This window comes from Gymnodraco acuticeps, unplaced genomic scaffold, assembly GCF_902827175.1.
Source record: "Gymnodraco acuticeps unplaced genomic scaffold, fGymAcu1.1, whole genome shotgun sequence".
Classification (NCBI taxonomy): Eukaryota; Metazoa; Chordata; class Actinopteri; order Perciformes; family Bathydraconidae; genus Gymnodraco; species Gymnodraco acuticeps.
In genome coordinates, this window is record NW_022990715.1 from 102,830 (window position 1) to 121,017 (window position 18,188).

At 44.6% G+C, this 18,188-nt stretch overlaps 20 non-coding genes across 20 annotated transcripts; 13 read left to right on the plus strand and 7 right to left on the minus strand.

The window, feature by feature from the left end:
• Positions 1–3,614: 3,614 nt before the first annotated feature.
• Positions 3,615–3,687, minus strand: trnad-guc. The gene has a single exon. It is a non-coding gene; the product is annotated as a tRNA-Asp (tRNA).
• A 255-nt stretch (positions 3,688–3,942) lies between these two features.
• On the plus strand, positions 3,943–4,015 carry trnam-cau. The gene has a single exon. It is a non-coding gene; the product is annotated as a tRNA-Met (tRNA).
• A 277-nt stretch (positions 4,016–4,292) lies between these two features.
• On the plus strand, positions 4,293–4,363 carry trnag-gcc. The gene has a single exon. It is a non-coding gene; the product is annotated as a tRNA-Gly (tRNA).
• A 559-nt stretch (positions 4,364–4,922) lies between these two features.
• On the plus strand, positions 4,923–4,995 carry trnam-cau. Its single transcript has one exon. It is a non-coding gene; the product is annotated as a tRNA-Met (tRNA).
• An 892-nt stretch (positions 4,996–5,887) lies between these two features.
• trnam-cau lies at positions 5,888–5,960 on the plus strand. Its single transcript has one exon. It is a non-coding gene; the product is annotated as a tRNA-Met (tRNA).
• Positions 5,961–6,236: 276 nt separating this feature from the next.
• trnag-gcc lies at positions 6,237–6,307 on the plus strand. Its single transcript has one exon. It is a non-coding gene; the product is annotated as a tRNA-Gly (tRNA).
• Positions 6,308–6,866: 559 nt separating this feature from the next.
• trnam-cau lies at positions 6,867–6,939 on the plus strand. The gene has a single exon. It is a non-coding gene; the product is annotated as a tRNA-Met (tRNA).
• A 564-nt stretch (positions 6,940–7,503) lies between these two features.
• trnad-guc lies at positions 7,504–7,575 on the minus strand. Its single transcript has one exon. It is a non-coding gene; the product is annotated as a tRNA-Asp (tRNA).
• A 255-nt stretch (positions 7,576–7,830) lies between these two features.
• trnam-cau lies at positions 7,831–7,903 on the plus strand. The gene has a single exon. It is a non-coding gene; the product is annotated as a tRNA-Met (tRNA).
• A 276-nt stretch (positions 7,904–8,179) lies between these two features.
• trnag-gcc lies at positions 8,180–8,250 on the plus strand. The gene has a single exon. It is a non-coding gene; the product is annotated as a tRNA-Gly (tRNA).
• Positions 8,251–8,809: 559 nt separating this feature from the next.
• trnam-cau lies at positions 8,810–8,882 on the plus strand. The gene has a single exon. It is a non-coding gene; the product is annotated as a tRNA-Met (tRNA).
• Positions 8,883–9,448: 566 nt separating this feature from the next.
• Positions 9,449–9,520, minus strand: trnad-guc. Its single transcript has one exon. It is a non-coding gene; the product is annotated as a tRNA-Asp (tRNA).
• Positions 9,521–9,775: 255 nt separating this feature from the next.
• On the plus strand, positions 9,776–9,848 carry trnam-cau. Its single transcript has one exon. It is a non-coding gene; the product is annotated as a tRNA-Met (tRNA).
• A 276-nt stretch (positions 9,849–10,124) lies between these two features.
• trnag-gcc lies at positions 10,125–10,195 on the plus strand. The gene has a single exon. It is a non-coding gene; the product is annotated as a tRNA-Gly (tRNA).
• A 559-nt stretch (positions 10,196–10,754) lies between these two features.
• On the plus strand, positions 10,755–10,827 carry trnam-cau. The gene has a single exon. It is a non-coding gene; the product is annotated as a tRNA-Met (tRNA).
• Positions 10,828–11,391: 564 nt separating this feature from the next.
• trnad-guc lies at positions 11,392–11,463 on the minus strand. The gene has a single exon. It is a non-coding gene; the product is annotated as a tRNA-Asp (tRNA).
• Positions 11,464–11,719: 256 nt separating this feature from the next.
• trnam-cau lies at positions 11,720–11,792 on the plus strand. Its single transcript has one exon. It is a non-coding gene; the product is annotated as a tRNA-Met (tRNA).
• Positions 11,793–17,038: 5,246 nt separating this feature from the next.
• Positions 17,039–17,111, minus strand: trnam-cau. Its single transcript has one exon. It is a non-coding gene; the product is annotated as a tRNA-Met (tRNA).
• Positions 17,112–17,670: 559 nt separating this feature from the next.
• Positions 17,671–17,741, minus strand: trnag-gcc. Its single transcript has one exon. It is a non-coding gene; the product is annotated as a tRNA-Gly (tRNA).
• A 276-nt stretch (positions 17,742–18,017) lies between these two features.
• trnam-cau lies at positions 18,018–18,090 on the minus strand. Its single transcript has one exon. It is a non-coding gene; the product is annotated as a tRNA-Met (tRNA).
• Between the last annotated feature and the right edge of the window lie 98 nt (positions 18,091–18,188).

Genomic DNA, 18,188 nt, shown 5'->3' on the forward strand with positions numbered 1-18,188 from the left:
ATGTGTCTGAACTCTTTAAGTCATACGGGCTATACCTCAGTGGTAGAGCATTAGACTGCAGATCAAGACGTCCCCAGTTCAAATCTGGGTAACCTCGTTGTAAGTGTACTTGCCTTTAAAATGCAAGTTCAAATCTGGGTGCCCCCTTTGTAAGTGTACTTTCCTTCAGAATGGTATGTTTGCAATACTGTGAGAACTACAGTGGCCGTGATCGTATTGGTTAGTACTCTGCGTTGTGGCCGGTTCGAATCCGGGTCACGGCAGCAGTTGCAGTCTGCTTTTATGTTTTTGCTTCAACCTACCTACTGCATTTTTAGTTCATTTTCTACAGTTTAAAAGCTGCTACGAAAGGAAAAAACAAAGGGTTAGTGGCGCTCCCGGTCGCCTGTGAGTCGAGCTCATTCTTGGTAGCGACAGCCAATCACGTTCATGTCTGCTACCAAGATTCTACCAAGAATTGAGAGCTCTGGCCAATCAGCGGCCGTATTGCTACCAAGAATTGGCTCCGCAGCAACCAAGAATTGACCAATCAGCGTCTCCGTAGGCGGGGCTACTCTGCGGACGCCGCGAGCTAGAGATTCAGTTTCCCCCAACATCACGAAAGTAAGTACATCATCCTTTAACTATGTTGTCAATGCTTATAAACTGTCATATTAGATGTATAGATATATGTTAATTAAACAACATGTTGCACAGGGACATTTTACTAATGACTAGCGAACCGGACATGTCCCGCCGTAACCTTTCCATATATGTGATGTTTACCGGTAGCGGATTGTTATGTACATGTTTCATCAATTTAATGTTGACATATCTGGCTAAATAAAATGCCTGTTTATGACATTACCCAGCTTAAGTTAAGGACTAACATAACTACGATCTAGAGAGAATCTCGGACGGGAGCGAGCGGAGCTTCTTTTATTGCCTTTTTTTCCTCCGTCACCGGCAGCCACCGACGTGTTTTAAAAGTGCATTTAGTCTTTAAGCGAGCTTTAACAGCATAAATAAAACAAGGGCAAAACAAATCTTGCCCTTGACTGTAACCGCGACATCTGTTTTTATTTTAGCATTAATTTAAATACCAAACCTCACCTGTAAACAATGAAAGTCCGGGGGCGACAGTGGGGAAGTTAAAATGCAGTTGTTACAATGCAGTTAACACCACCTTATATTATGAAATACTTGTACTTGAGTAGGCAGGCCTGTTTCCATTATAAGGTACTTTAATACACTATAATTGAGAGGAAATTATTAAATAGTTAGTATGAAGGTCGGGTTTTTCATACAAAATATAGGCTATTTATACATTTCGATTGATTGATTACATTTAAATGCATAATTTGCATTTGTACTTGTTTTATTAATCTTTAAATTTGTATTGTATGTAGTCATCAGTTTTTGAATCAATATGTAATCTTTTACAGCTTGTTCATTAATATTGATTGTTTCATGTTTGCGCAGGTTCAGCAGGCGTTGCAGGTCTCAGGAACAGCAGGTCCTGAAGCAGGGTATCCCCGCTCCTGACGCTCCCATGGCAGGACCTGAGAAGCTTCTTGTGGCAAAGCAGAAAGGGACATCTCTGTATCCTGGCAGTCTGGCTGAGCCTCACACCTTTGTTCTACCACCAAACACTGCTGGTGAGGCAAAGCTCCAGAAGAGATCACAACCAGTGGCCATCTCACAGGTCCCCCCACCACCTCCGTGCTATGCTCTTCCCTTCCTTGCACCGACTCCACCCTTCTCAACACCATACATGATGGTACCATCTGTGCAGCTTCCTCAAGTGCCTGGAAGCTCTCAGATGATGCTTCTCAACATGCCATTGCCATCAGCTGCTCAGGCCCTAACATCCAGTCAGAGTAACGTGCCATACACTACACAGCAGTACAGGAAAAGAAAAGAGGAGAGGGAGCAATGTGGATCAGGCAAACGAAAATATGTCAAAAAGACAGACACCATCCTTTGCAAAAAGTGCAACAAAGACAGGAAGCCACCAACCCACTTACAGTACTTTGGCAATTGGTACTGTCAAGAATCCGAGACCCAGTCCTATGAGGACTGGAGGGCTGTGCTGGAGCAAAGAGGGTATGGGAGAAAAAAGAGAGGGGATGCACCAAATGACCACATGTTGTGAGCAGGTGGGTCATTTTGTTATTTATTTGACACTTTATTTCTTTACATTTGATGGCACTGTTTAGTTAGTTATGTTATATGGTACACTTGTATTATTATTGTTTATATTGGTATTACAATGTTGTTGTGACCTCATAGCACGTATAAAACAGTTTTGGATGTTTCTGTGTTTTTAACTTCTTTTAAATATTTTATATTTATTTTGCAACTTTTTCACTTTAATATATTTTTCACTTTGTTATATTTTGCACTGTTTTTTGCACTGTTTGTGTTGTTATTAGTATTTATTTTACACTTTACTATACATATTATTACTGTTGTTTGAAATATATAAATACATATAAAACAACTATGGATGTTTCTGTTTTGAATATTTCATCATCATATTTCACTTTCATTATTGTTATATTTACTTAATACTTTGTTCTTAAGTTTTAATACATTTATTAAAAGTTGTAATTATAATAATAAATGCAAAACATAACAATAATCCGCATACATATTTGGCATAGTACTTATATTCTAAGTACTATTCTATATTAAGTACATCTATAGAAGTACTGTACAATGATGTACTGACTTGCATGCTCCTTAATACTTCACTAGAGGCAAAGATTTGACTCTTAACTTCATTGATTTGATAACATGAGTTGAAGAACTTAAATGATCCATTGATTTGATACACAACCTACCCAAAAGTGTGGTAAAATAATAAATAAGCTCCACCTTTACATTTATGCATGTTCTGACGTTCTGACATACAAGGGATTGAGCGGGATTCGAAACCGGCTCGCAGGGTGTATTTCGGCTACTTCGCGGTTATCAAACATAGACTAACACGCTATGTCCTTGGCGCAGTAGGCAGCGCGTCAGTCTCATAATCTGAAGGTCGTGAGTTCGAGCCTCACACGGGGCATTTGTTTTGTAGTGTATTCATTTGGTTCTTGCTGGTGATCTGGCGGGTAACGAGCATGATTCAACGCCATCCATTTCAGTATTAAATGGCAAGGAAATCCTGTGAACAATGAGTTGCCCAAATTCACATAGTTCCTTACGCCGTGTTGATGAGAGAAACTGGAAAGTACTTACCTGGGAATCTGAAGCTCCAAGGGATCAAACAAGCTGTTGACTGTTGATAGACTGTTCATCAGACAATTCGCTCACTACTGACAGAAATAAGGGCCCTTGGATTTCATCAGGGCAATATGCATGCAAAGAGGAACAATTTACTCATGTGCTCCATGGACAGCCAGAACCAGGAAACTATGGCAGCCTTTATGGACACCAACATTCGGTCGTCCACTTATAAGTTCCTTTAGATGTCCTGCTTTGCGTTTGCGCCCTGTTCCTCCTGGTCTCGACAGACAGTCTTTACAGTTGTCCAAAAATATATTCTCCATTATAGGTGGTTCAGGGGCATTTCTTTTTCTGAATGTCTGTACTGCATGGCTGTTAACCACATCAACAAAAAAGTGCGTACACTCCCCGTCGGGGAATTGAACCCCGGTCTCCCGCGTGACAGGCGGGGATACTGACCACATATACTAACGAGGAGATGTTTCGACTCTCTGACTCGCCCACCTAATTCCAGTCCTTGCCAATGCAAATCTTGTAAATGAAAACAAATTGCTCTTTCAGCCAGACTCTTTGATTCCCCTTCTTGCTCTATGCTACGGACGATTACTTTTCTTCCCTTCCGTGAGCTCATCTGCGTTTGACGTATCAACCTTGAGACCTCTTGAACAGGTCTTGGCTTGGCCCCTTTATGCTGGACTCCGCCATTGTCACCCAACGGAATGTTGCTTTTGGGCCTCGTTGGCGCAGTAGGCAGCGCGTCAGTCTCATAATCTGAAGGCCGTGAGTTCGAGCCTCACACGGGGCATATATTTTGTAGTGTATTCATTTCTGATCTGGCGGGTAACGTGCATGATTCAACGCCATCCATTTCAGTATTAAATGGCACGGCAATCCTGTGAATTTTCTCTTCCGATCTTGAATGCAAAATATTTTAGCACATAAACAAACAGCCTTCCTCAAGTGTGGCAGGTATTGAACATTGGCAGGAATAAAGGCCCTTTCCAAAAATTGCTCTTGCCTTGCCCGGGAATCGAACTCCCGCCTGATTTTATTTTCGGAGTGGTAAGAAGACCTTAAAGTAAGCATTGGTGGTTCAGTGGTAGAATTCTCGCCTGCCACGCGGGAGGCCCGGGTTCGATTCCCGGCCAATGCACTTCCTTTAAGTTCTAATGAGTAGCCCGAATTCACATAGTTCCTTACGCCGTGTTGATGAGAGAAACTGGAAAGTACTACCTGGGAATCTGAAGCTCCAAGAGATCAAACAAGCTGTTCACTGTTGACAAACTGTTCATCAGACAATCGCTCAATACTGACAGATATAAGGGCCCTTGGATTTCATCAGGACAATATGGATGGAAAGAGGAAAAATCTACTCATGTGCTCCATGGACAACCAGAACCAGGAAACTATGGCAAGCCTGACAGAAATAAGGGCCATTGGATTTCATCAGGGCAATATAGATGGAACGAGGACAAATCAACTCATGTGCTCCATAGACAGCCAGAACCAGGAAACTATAACAAGCCTTTAAGGACGCCAACATTTCATTTAACATTTTGTCATCAGAAGAGAATGGGGAGAGTCTGATGTCCACTTATAAGTTGCTTTAGATGACCTGCTTTGCGTCTACGTCCTGTTCCTCCTGGTCTCCACAGACTTGACCCCTTTATTGTGGACTCTGCCATTGTCACCCAACGGAATGTTGACTTTGGGCCTCGTTGGCGCAGTAGGCAGCGCGTCAGTCTCATAATCTGAAGGTCGTGAGTTCGAGCCTCACACGGGGCATTTGTTTTGTAGTGTATTCATTTGGTTCTTGATGGTGATCTGGCGGGTAACGAGCATGATTCAACGCCATCCATTTCAGTATTAAATGGCAAGGAAATCCTGTGAACAATGAGTTGCCCAAATTCACATAGTTCCTTACGCCGTGTTGATGAGAGAAACTGGAAAGTACTACCTGGGAATCTGAAGCTCCAAGGGATCAAACAAGCTGTTGACTGTTGATAGACTGTTCATCAGACAATCGCTCACTACTGACAGAAATAAGGGCCCTTGGATTTCATCAGGGCAATATGCATGCAAAGAGGAACAATTTACTCATGTGCTCCATGGACAGCCAGAACCAGGAAACTATGGCAAGCCTTTATGGACACCAACATTCGGTCGTCCACTTATAAGTTCCTTTAGATGTCCTGCTTTGCGTTTGCGCCCTGTTCCTCCTGGTCTCGACAGACAGTCTTTACAGTTGTCCAAAAATATATTCTCCATTATAGGTGGTTCAGGGGCATTCTTTTTCTGAATGTCTGTACTGCATGGCTGTTAACCACATCAACAAAAAAGGTGCGTACTCTCCCCGTCGGGGAATTGAACCCCGGTATCCCCGCCTGTCACGCGGGGATACTGACCACTATACTAACGAGGAGATGTTCGACTCTCCTGACTCCGCCCACCTAATTCCAGTCCTTGCCAATGCAAATCTTGTAAATGAAAACAAATTGCTCTTTCAGCCAGACTCTTTGATTCCCCTTCTTGCTCTATGCTACGGACGATTACTTTTCTTCCCTCCGTGAGCTCATCTGCGTTTGACGTATCAACCTTGAGACCTCTTGAACAGGTCTTGGCTTGGCCCCTTTATGCTGGACTCCGCCATTGTCACCCAACGGAATGTTGCTTTTGGGCCTCGTTGGCGCAGTAGGCAGCGCGTCAGTCTCATAATCTGAAGGCCGTGAGTTCGAGCCTCACACGGGGCATATATTTTGTAGTGTATTCATTTCTGATCTGGCGGGTAACGTGCATGATTCAACGCCATCCATTTCAGTATTAAATGGCAAGGCAATCCTGTGAATTTTCTCTTCCGATCTTGAATGCAAAATATTTTAGCACATAAACAACAGCCTTCCTCAAGTGTGGCAGGTATTGAACATTGGCAGGAATAAAGGCCCTTTCCAAAAATTGCTCTTGCCTTGCCCGGGAATCGAACTCCCGCCTGATTTTATTTTCGGAGTGGTAAGAAGACCTTAAAGTAAGCATTGGTGGTTCAGTGGTAGAATTCTCGCCTGCCACGCGGGAGGCCCGGGTTCGATTCCCGGCCAATGCACTTCCTTTAAGTTCTAATGAGTAGCCCGAATTCACATAGTTCCTTACGCCGTGTTGATGAGAGAAACTGGAAAGTACTACCTGGGAATCTGAAGCTCCAAGAGATCAAACAAGCTGTTCACTGTTGACAAACTGTTCATCAGACAATCGCTCAATACTGACAGATATAAGGGCCCTTGGATTTCATCAGGACAATATGGATGGAAAGAGGAAAAATCTACTCATGTGCTCCATGGACAACCAGCACCAGGAAACTATGGCAAGCCTGACAGAAATAAGGGCCATTGGATTTCATCAGGGCAATATAGATGGAACGAGGACAAATCAACTCATGTGCTCCATAGACAGCCAGAACCAGGAAACTATAACAAGCCTTTAAGGACGCCAACATTTCATTTAACATTTTGTCATCAGAAGAGAATGGGGAGAGTCTGATGTCCACTTATAAGTTGCTTTAGATGACCTGCTTTGCGTCTACGTCCTGTTCCTCCTGGTCTCCACAGACTTGACCCCTTTATTGTGGACTCTGCCATTGTCACCCAACGGAATGTTGACTTTGGGCCTCGTTGGCGCAGTAGGCAGCGCGTCAGTCTCATAATCTGAAGGTCGTGAGTTCGAGCCTCACACGGGGCATTTGTTTTGTAGTGTATTCATTTGGTTCTTGATGGTGATTTGGCGGGTAACGAGCATGATTCAACGCCATCCATTTCAGTATTAAATGGCAAGGAAATCCTGTGAACAATGAGTTGCCCAAATTCACATAGTTCCTTACGCCGTGTTGATGAGAGAAACTGGAAAGTACTACCTGGGAATCTGAAGCTCCAAGGGATCAAACAAGCTGTTGACTGTTGATAGACTGTTCATCAGACAATCGCTCACTACTGACAGAAATAAGGGCCCTTGGATTTCATCAGGGCAATATGCATGCAAAGAGGAACAATTTACTCATGTGCTCCATGGACAGCCAGAACCAGGAAACTATGGCAAGCCTTTATGGACACCAACATTCGGTCGTCCACTTATAAGTTCCTTTAGATGTCCTGCTTTGCGTTTGCGCCCTGTTCCTCCTGGTCTCGACAGACAGTCTTTACAGTTGTCCAAAAATATATTCTCCATTATAGGTGGTTCAGGGGCATTCTTTTTCTGAATGTCTGTACTGCATGGCTGTTAACCACATCAACAAAAAAGGTGCGTACTCTCCCCGTCGGGGAATTGAACCCCGGTCTCCCGCGTGACAGGCGGGGATACTGACCACTATACTAACGAGGAGATGTTCGACTCTCCTGACTCCGCCCACCTAATTCCAGTCCTTGCCAATGCAAATCTTGTAAATGAAAACAAATTGCTCTTTCAGCCAGACTCTTTGATTCCCCTTCTTGCTCTATGCTACGGACGATTACTTTTCTTCCCTCCGTGAGCTCATCTGCGTTTGACGTATCAACCTTGAGACCTCTTGAACAGGTCTTGGCTTGGCCCCTTTATGCTGGACTCCGCCATTGTCACCCAACGGAATGTTGCTTTTGGGCCTCGTTGGCGCAGTAGGCAGCGCGTCAGTCTCATAATCTGAAGGCCGTGAGTTCGAGCCTCACACGGGGCATATATTTTGTAGTGTATTCATTTCTGATCTGGCGGGTAACGTGCATGATTCAACGCCATCCATTTCAGTATTAAATGGCAAGGCAATCCTGTGAATTTTCTCTTCCGATCTTGAATGCAAAATATTTTAGCACATAAACAACAGCCTTCCTCAAGTGTGGCAGGTATTGAACATTGGCAGGAATAAAGGCCCTTTCCAAAAATTGCTCTTGCCTTGCCCGGGAATCGAACTCCCGCCTGATTTTATTTATGGAGTGGTAAGAAGACCTTAAAGTAAGCATTGGTGGTTCAGTGGTAGAATTCTCGCCTGCCACGCGGGAGGCCCGGGTTCGATTCCCGGCCTATGCACTTCCTTTAAGTTCTAATGAGTAGCCCGAATTCACATAGTTCCTTACGCCGTGTTGATGAGAGAAACTGGAAAGTACTACCTGGGAATCTGAAGCTCCAAGAGATCAAACAAGCTGTTCACTGTTGACAAACTGTTCATCAGACAATCGCTCAATACTGACAGATATAAGGGCCCTTGGATTTCATCAGGACAATATGGATGGAAAGAGGAAAAATCTACTCATGTGCTCCATGGACAACCAGAACCAGGAAAATATGGCAAGCCTGACAGAAATAAGGGCCATTGGATTTCATCAGGGCAATATAGATGGAACGAGGACAAATCAACTCATGTGCTCCATAGACAGCCAGAACCAGGAAACTATAACAAGCCTTTAAGGACGCAAACATTTCATTTAACATTTTGTCATCAGAAGAGAATGGGGAGAGTCTGATGTCCACTTATAAGTTGCTTTAGATGACCTGCTTTGCGTCTACGTCCTGTTCCTCCTGGTCTCCACAGACTTGACCCCTTTATTGTGGACTCTGCCATTGTCACCCAACGGAATGTTGACTTTGGGCCTCGTTGGCGCAGTAGGCAGCGCGTCAGTCTCATAATCTGAAGGTCGTGAGTTCGAGCCTCACACTGGGCCATTTGTTTTGTAGTGTATTCATTTGGTTCTTGATGGTGATCTGGCGGGATAACGAGCATGATTCAACGCCATCCATTTCAGTATTAAATGGCAAGGAAATCCTGTGAACAATGAGTTGCCCAAATTCACATAGTTCCTTACGCCGTGTTGATGAGAGAAACTGGAAAGTACTACCTGGGAATCTGAAGCTCCAAGGGATCAAACAAGCTGTTGACTGTTGATAGACTGTTCATCAGACAATCGCTCACTACTGACAGAAATAAGGGCCCTTGGATTTCATCAGGGCAATATGCATGCAAAGAGGAACAATTTACTCATGTGCTCCATGGACAGCCAGAACCAGGAAACTATGGCAAGCCTTTATGGACACCAACATTCGGTCGTCCACTTATAAGTTCCTTTAGATGTCCTGCTTTGCGTTTGCGCCCTGTTCCTCCTGGTCTCGACAGACAGTCTTTACAGTTGTCCAAAAATATATTCTCCATTATAGGTGGTTCAGTGGCATTCTTTTTCTGAATGTCTGTACTGCATGGCTGTTAACCACATCAACAAAAAAGGTGCGTACTCTCCCCGTCGGGGAATTGAACCCCGGTCTCCCGCGTGACAGGCGGGGATACTGACCACTATACTAACGAGGAGATGTTCGACTCTCCTGACTCCGCCCACCTAATTCCAGTCCTTGCCAATGCAAATCTTGTAAATGAAAACAAATTGCTCTTTCAGCCAGACTCTTTGATTCCCCTTCTTGCTCTATGCTACGGACGATTACTTTTCTTCCCTCCGTGAGCTCATCTGCGTTTGACGTATCAACCTTGAGACCTCTTGAACAGGTCTTGGCTTGGCCCCTTTATGCTGGACTCCGCCATTGTCACCCAACGGAATGTTGCTTTTGGGCCTCGTTGGCGCAGTAGGCAGCGCGTCAGTCTCATAATCTGAAGGCCGTGAGTTCGAGCCTCACACGGGGCATATATTTTGTAGTGTATTCATTTCTGATCTGGCGGGTAACGTGCATGATTCAACGCCATCCATTTCAGTATTAAATGGCAAGGCAATCCTGTGAATTTTCTCTTCCGATCTTGAATGCAAAATATTTTAGCACATAAACAACAGCCTTCCTCAAGTGTGGCAGGTATTGAACATTGGCAGGAATAAAGGCCCTTTCCAAAAATTGCTCTTGCCTTGCCCGGGAATCGAACTCCCGCCTGATTTTATTTATGGAGTGGTAAGAAGACCTTAAAGTAAGCATTGGTGGTTCAGTGGTAGAATTCTCGCCTGCCACGCGGGAGGCCCGGGTTCGATTCCCGGCCAATGCACTTCCTTTAAGTTCTAATGAGTAGCCCGAATTCACATAGTTCCTTACGCCGTGTTGATGAGAGAAACTGGAAAGTACTACCTGGGAATCTGAAGCTCCAAGAGATCAAACAAGCTGTTCACTGTTGACAAACTGTTCATCAGACAATCGCTCAATACTGACAGATATAAGGGCCCTTGGATTTCATCAGGACAATATGGATGGAAAGAGGAAAAATCTACTCATGTGCTCCATGGACAACCAGAACCAGGAAACTATGGCAAGCCTGACAGAAATAAGGGCCATTGGATTTCATCAGGGCAATATAGATGGAACGAGGACAAATCAACTCATGTGCTCCATAGACAGCCAGAACCAGGAAACTATAACAAGCCTTTAAGGACGCCAACATTTCATTTAACATTTTGTCATCAGAAGAGAATGGGGAGAGTCTGATGTCCACTTATAAGTTGCTTTAGATGACCTGCTTTGCGTCTACGTCCTGTTCCTCCTGGTCTCCACAGACTTGACCCCTTTATTGTGGACTCTGCCATTGTCACCCAACGGAATGTTGACTTTGGGCCTCGTTGGCGCAGTAGGCAGCGCGTCAGTCTCATAATCTGAAGGTCGTGAGTTCGAGCCTCACACGGGGCATTTGTTTTGTAGTGTATTCATTTGGTTCTTGATGGTGATCTGGCGGGATAACGAGCATGATTCAACGCCATCCATTTCAGTATTAAATGGCAAGGAAATCCTGTGAACAATGAGTTGCCCAAATTCACATAGTTCCTTACGCCGTGTTGATGAGAGAAACTGGAAAGTACTACCTGGGAATCTGAAGCTCCAAGGGATCAAACAAGCTGTTGACTGTTGATAGACTGTTCATCAGACAATCGCTCACTACTGACAGAAATAAGGGCCCTTGGATTTCATCAGGGCAATATGCATGCAAAGAGGAACAATTTACTCATGTGCTCCATGGACAGCCAGAACCAGGAAACTATGGCAAGCCTTTATGGACACCAACATTCGGTCGTCCACTTATAAGTTCCTTTAGATGTCCTGCTTTGCGTTTGCGCCCTGTTCCTCCTGGTCTCGACAGACAGTCTTTACAGTTGTCCAAAAATATATTCTCCATTATAGGTGGTTCAGGGGCATTCTTTTTCTGAATGTCTGTACTGCATGGCTGTTAACCACATCAACAAAAAAGTGCGTACTCTCCCCGTCGGGGAATTGAACCCCGGTCTCCCGCGTGACAGGCGGGGATACTGACCACTATACTAACGAGGAGATGTTCGACTCTCCTGACTCCGCCCACCTAATTCCAGTCCTTGCCAATGCAAATCTTGTAAATGAAAACAAATTGCTCTTTCAGCCAGACTCTTTGATTCCCCTTCTTGCTCTATGCTACGGACGATTACTTTTCTTCCCTCCGTGAGCTCATCCTGCGTTTGACGTATCAACCTTGAGACCTCTTGAACAGGTCTTGGCTTGGCCCCTTTATGCTGGACTCCGCCATTGTCACCCAACGGAATGTTGCTTTTGGGCCTCGTTGGCGCAGTAGGCAGCGCGTCAGTCTCATAATCTGAAGGCCGTGAGTTCGAGCCTCACACGGGGCATATATTTTGTAGTGTATTCATTTCTGATCTGGCGGGTAACGTGCATGATTCAACGCCATCCATTTCAGTATTAAATGGCAAGGCAATCCTGTGAATTTTCTCTTCCGATCTTGAATGCAAAATATTTTAGCACATAAACAACAGCCTTCCTCAAGTGTGGCAGGTATTGAACATTGGCAGGAATAAAGGCCCTTTCCAAAAATGGCTCTTGCCTTGCCCGGGAATCGAACTCCCGCCTGATTTTATTTTCGGAGTGGTAAGAAGACCTTAAAGTAAGCATTGGTGGTTCAGTGGTAGAATTCTCGCCTGCCACGCGGGGGCAAGACGTGCTTAGGTGGCATAGAGTGACAGCCAATACAATCGCAGCATTACTGTGGCATAGAGTGACAGCCAATACAATCGCAGCATTACTGTCCATGGTGCTGAACCACTGTCTTTGCCAGCTGATATTTCTTCTGTTCGCAGGTTCGACCCCCGGTTGGGGCAAAGTCTGTGATACATAATCAAAGATAAAGAGCTATCTATGAATCAAGAAATGTGAATCCTAATTTGTTATAGTAACTGTTATTGTGTTTATATTTATTTATTACCTTCAAAAGAAAAACTCCGAAGGCATTATTTATATTTAAGATATGGACCATGTAGTATAAATAATTTACTTATGAATGAGACATGTAGATATTAATCAAGAAAACATCTTTATTGTAAACAACAGAAACAAAGCAGATTATGTACAAAACATATAATATATAAGTAACAATAAGGTAGAAGTAAATAAAGTAAAATAATAGTTAATATAATAAAGTAAATATAATAAAGTAAATAAAGCAGTAGTAAATAGAGAATGAAATAATGTAAATGTTTTAAAAACACACAGGATGACAATTTGGCATTAACAGACACACAGTAGGAAAATAACAGAAGTGATAACCCTATTCATGAAAAAAAACCTTGTCATTTTCCCTTTTCAGCCTCCCATCTATTCTTTTCAGCCTCATAGAAAACAGACTCCTTGAACTTCTTCCAGGTCATCTGCTTCTCCATGCCCTGATCCCTGTATAGTGACAACACTTTAGCAGGACAGTACACATACTTCCCTGCTACTCCTGGGAATCCTGTGTGAATGTGAGGACTGTTTGGGCCCTGCTTGAGTTCCTCTCTACAAAATCCGCATTTTCGACCTTTGTGCTCTGGCTCAGTGTTCTTTCTTTTAAGCTGGACTCTTGCCTCCACCCTTTGCTTCATAGCTTCCAGTTCCCGCGGAAAGAAAGCTGTCTCGGCAAAGTCTCCAAATGGCATTTTAGGGTCTGTCAGACCTTCAGCACCATACGTTTTAAAAACGTTGGTGGAGCAGTAAAAGTATCTGACAGTGCCCTGCATGTAGAAGTGGTGGATGGAAGAGCCATCATTTTCAAAGCGGGCCTTTGGCTGCCCGCAGGAAAGACACCTTTTTGTCTGTTTCTTCTTTTGTTTGTGTTGGTTGTTGTTGTTGTTGTTGTTGTTGTTGTTGTTGTTGTTGTTGTTGTTGCTGGTTGGCCATAATGTTGCTGACCAAACTCTCAACATGTTCTAGTGTCAGAGGTGTGGGCTGGGGTCTGAACAGGAAGTGTGGGGTTGAAAATGGCAACAGGCATTGTAACAACTGGCACCCTGGTGGTCCTCACTACCCTCTGTGAGAGAGTGCCAGAGGACCTGCCTCTCTTGCAGTTTCTCCGGGCTGATGTTTATGGAGGAGCTGGTGTTCAGAAGCTTGCTGAGATTGCTTCACATACTGACAAATGTGGTGTTTTGTAGTTGGGTGAAGCATACTGTTTGGGTCTGTGCAGGAGTCAAGCACAAGAGCAGCATAGTCCTTGTCCACAAGCTTCAGCATGTCCCTTCTGACTATGGTGTTTGTTGAGCAGGTTGTCAACAGCCTGCCTCATAGGGCCTGTCCAAGCGCTTGTGGTCCAACACAAACACCCGCCCACCAGTCTTCACAGGTCCAGTGCGAGCCGCAGTTGCGAGGACAGCAGAGGCAGAGACTTACAGACATGTGGTTTCTATAAAACAACAAAAGAGATATATTCATTAATGTCTACGAAAACAAAGGTTTCTTTATAGAAATAAATGATTGGAATCCAGTCACTGATGCTGAAGGATTATTCACTACTTTGTCTGTGCGTCTAAAGTTTACCTGGCTCTGTGTGAGGCTCCAGAGTCGTTCCTTGCAGTCACCTTCTTGTTTCACTGAAGGAAGGTTTGCAGGAAACTGAAACAGCTTGGTTGGGGGGATGGAGGGTGGCTGAAGAAGCCTCAGACTGGGCAGTGGGGTTGCTGCTTTGAGGAGGTGTATCCAGGGCCTGGGTAGAGTCTGCCTTACTCCTGTGCTTATCCCAGTCTAGAGGAACTGGGCGGCAATCAGGCTCCACATATTCCAGGCCAAACTTCTCTCCAGTGTCTCTGTTAGGGAGATGAAAAAGCAGGATATTTAACATGGCCAAACACCTGTTGAGAGACTGCATTGATCTCGCCCATCAATGCAGGATCAAAGACAGCTGGAAGTTTGACATCTGGCTGTTTTAGGTCCACCAGTCGCTGGTAATTCCACCGCGCCACTCCTGTCATCGCCTGAGCTTGAAACAGCTCTGTGGAAACGCGTGTGCCAGTGACCCCACTGAGCCTGGTGGAAGTGATAGCCTTCCTGCTGGGATGTGCCTCTGATGGGGATCCATACAGGAACTTTGGCTCCTTCACCTGGCACATGGTTCAGCTGCAGTGTTCCTCCATGCCTGTACATGATCCCTCCTTCCACCTCTGGATCGCTCAGGCAACCTCGCAGGATGTGTATCCGCTGAATACGCCAGCATTTTCAGCATAGAGGCTTTGAAGAGAGGGCGCCCATTAGGGTCTGTTGCAAGGTGGAAGTGCTGGAAAACCCCCTCTACTCTCTTGACGAGCTCCTCGGGATGTGGGATCCTGATCCTGCAGTGCTCACTGTGGTGAGGCTTGTTGGGTTGGCAGGCTGGATTCCACAGAAGGCATAGGCATCTTTAAGCCTCTGCAGGTCTTCCTGATCCACCACAGAAAAGGCTGCGTACAGGAACGGAGCCTGGCCAGAGCCCCATGGATTGCAGCTCCATCTTCATCCAGATCCTCTGCTGCGGCGAACAGTTTCCAATGACTGACATCCTGGTTGTAGGCAGGAGGAGGAAGAGGAAGAGGAAGAGGAGGAGGAGAAGGACAGCTGGGACCGTTGATGGCCTGGGTAATGGCTGACCTAGGCAGACAATAAATAAAAACACATGGCAAATAATTACGATTGTGTGTGTGTGATTTTTTGAAAAAAGATTTTTAGCAAGTACGCATATATATATTAGTGAGTTAATGATGCTCACAGGTGGGTGGGGTCTAATAGAGAGCAGACATTATGGTGTTAACATCTCATCCCTAGCTTTAACTGTCTGCACATTCACATTGTGCTATGATATATGTAGTGCTATTTTACTTTGGATCAGATATGGTTGATCTTTGTTCCTGTATGTATGGAGCTGTGTGTTTGTTGAAACAAACTATTTACACTTAAATTAACCCCCCATGGGTCAAACCCTTTTCAACTATCAAAGAGAACTCAGCCAAGGCTGAATTCACACCTCAACTGCCTTTGTTCCAGGATCTCAGCTGCCTCCCCCCAGTCATGTGACCCAGGTAACACTTTAGTGTGAAGTGTCCTATCTAAAAGAAAAAGATGTATGCTGTCCAGTCTGTCCCTGAGTAGTTATGTCGATGAAAATCTTAGGTCACAGGCTTCTCCAACAGTGCCATCCAATAATACAGAAAAACAGACAATATAGTGGGCAAGTAAATATTAAAAATAGAAAAGTAGTGAAATAAGAGTCTATATGCAAGCTATTGGAATGATACAGGCCAAGGGCGTCTGGGCAACAGCACAGCTGAATTATTGTAGAGCCGATGAATGAAAAGTAAACTGCTGTTAACTTGTCCCACGCTGTGTTTTGTAACAGTGATGGTTAGTATATCTAACCCCGGTTTATTGGAAAATAATAAGGGAGTTAATGGTAAACTTACATGGTTAGTTAGCGTTCAATTTATATATTTAAATATACATTAATGTAAACGCACACCCACGGAGGATTTCGCCACAAGTAACTCGCGGTAATTTCGGCCTCACAACAAAAACACAATAAAGTCAACAGAAATCCTACCACATGAACTTTAAGCGGCTTAAGTTGAATTAACTTTACATTAACATGTAATTCATCCCAAAGTGCCGTGTGTGCATGCAGCCGTTAGACAAGATACACGTAGGAAACACGGACCACTTTATAGCGTTCATTGAAACTAAAACACGTCAGACAAAGCCCAGATAACATAACATTACATGTCGCTTCTCTGTTAATTCATGTTACTATAACTTACCTTATAGTTTGGTCGTAATGTCAGGAGTTGAAAAAGTCGCTGTCCAGTCTCTCAATCACTCACTCACTGAAGGGGGAGGGGCGGGGAGGAGCAGACAGGTCTCACTGGCAAAAGTGCGCCACTCGCGGCCAATATATTACATCGGCAACGATTCAACAGTGCCATAGAGAATGAATGGGAAATCGTTTATGGCATTATCATGGAACAATCATGAAACAATCCCCGGTGGCCGCGCGGGAGACCGGGGTTCAATTCCCCGACGGGGAGAGTAAGCACTTTTTTGTTGATGTGGTTAACAGCCATGCAGTACAGACATTCAGAAAAAGAATGCCCCTGAACCACCTATAATGGAGAATATATTTTTGGACAACTGTAAAGACTGTCTGTCGAGACCAGGAGGAACAGGGCGCAAACGCAAAGCAGGACATCTAAAGGAACTTATAAGTGGACGACCGAATGTTGGTGTCCATAAAGGCTTGCCATAGTTTCCTGGTTCTGGCTGTCCATGGAGCACATGAGTAAATTGTTCCTCTTTGCATGCATATTGCCCTGATGAAATCCAAGGGCCCTTATTTCTGTCAGTAGTGAGCGATTGTCTGATGAACAGTTTCAACACAAACAGCTTGTTTGATCCTTGGAGCTTCAGATTCCCAGGTAGTACTTTCCAGTTTCTCTCATCAAACACGGCGTAAGGAACTATGTGAATTTGGGCAACTCATTGTTCACAGGATTTCCTTGCCATTTAATACTGAAATGGATGGCGTTGAATCATGCTCGTTACCCGCCAGATCACCATCAAGAACCAAATGAATACACTACAAAACAAATGCCCCGTGTGAGGCTCAAACTCACGACCTTCAGATTATGAGACTGACGCGCTGCCTACTGCGCCAACGAGGCCCAAAGTCAACATTCCGTTGGGTGACAATGGCAGAGTCCACAATAAAGGGGTCAAGTCTGTGGAGACCAGGAGGAACAGGACGTAGACGCAAAGCAGGTCATCTAAAGCAACTTATAAGTGGACATCAGACTCTCCCCATTCTCTTCTGATGACAAAATGTTAAATGAAATGTTTGCGTCCTTAAAGGCTTGTTATAGTTTCCTGGTTCTGGCTGTCTATGGAGCACATGAGTTGATTTGTCCTCGTTCCATCTATATTGCCCTGATGAAATCCAATGGCCCTTATTTCTGTCAGGCTTGCCATAGTTTCCTGGTTCTGGTTGTCCATGGAGCACATGAGTAGATTTTTCCTCTTTCCATCCATATTGTCCTGATGAAATCCAAGGGCCCTTATATCTGTCAGTATTGAGCGATTGTCTGATGAACAGTTTGTCAACAGTGAACAGCTTGTTTGATCTCTTGGAGCTTCAGATTCCCAGGTAGTACTTTCCAGTTTCTCTCATCAACACGGCGTAAGGAACTATGTCAATTCGGGCTACTCATTAGAACTTAAAGGAAGAGCATTGGCCGGGAATCGAACACGGGCCTCCCGCGTGGCAGGCGAGAATTCTACCACTGAACCACCAATGCTTACTTTAAGGTCTTCTTACCACTCCGAAAATAAAATCAGGCGGGAGTTCGATTCCCGGGCAAGGCAAGAGCAATTTTTGGAAAGCGCCTTTATTCCTGCCAATGTTCAATACCTGCCACACTTGAGGAAGGCTGTTGTTTATGTGCTAAAATATTTTGCATTCAAGATCGGAAGAGAAAATTCACAGGATTGCCTTGCCATTTAATACTGAAATGGATGGCGTTGAATCATGCACGTTACCCGCCAGATGAGAAATGAATACACTACAAAATATATGCCCCGTGTGAGGCTCGAACTCACGGCCTTCAGATTATGAGACTGACGCGCTGCCTACTGCGCCAACGAGGCCCAAAAGCAACATTCCGTTGGGTGACAATGGCGGAGTCCAGCATAAAGGGGCCAAGCCAAGACCTGTTCAAGAGGTCTCAAGGTTGATACGTCAACGC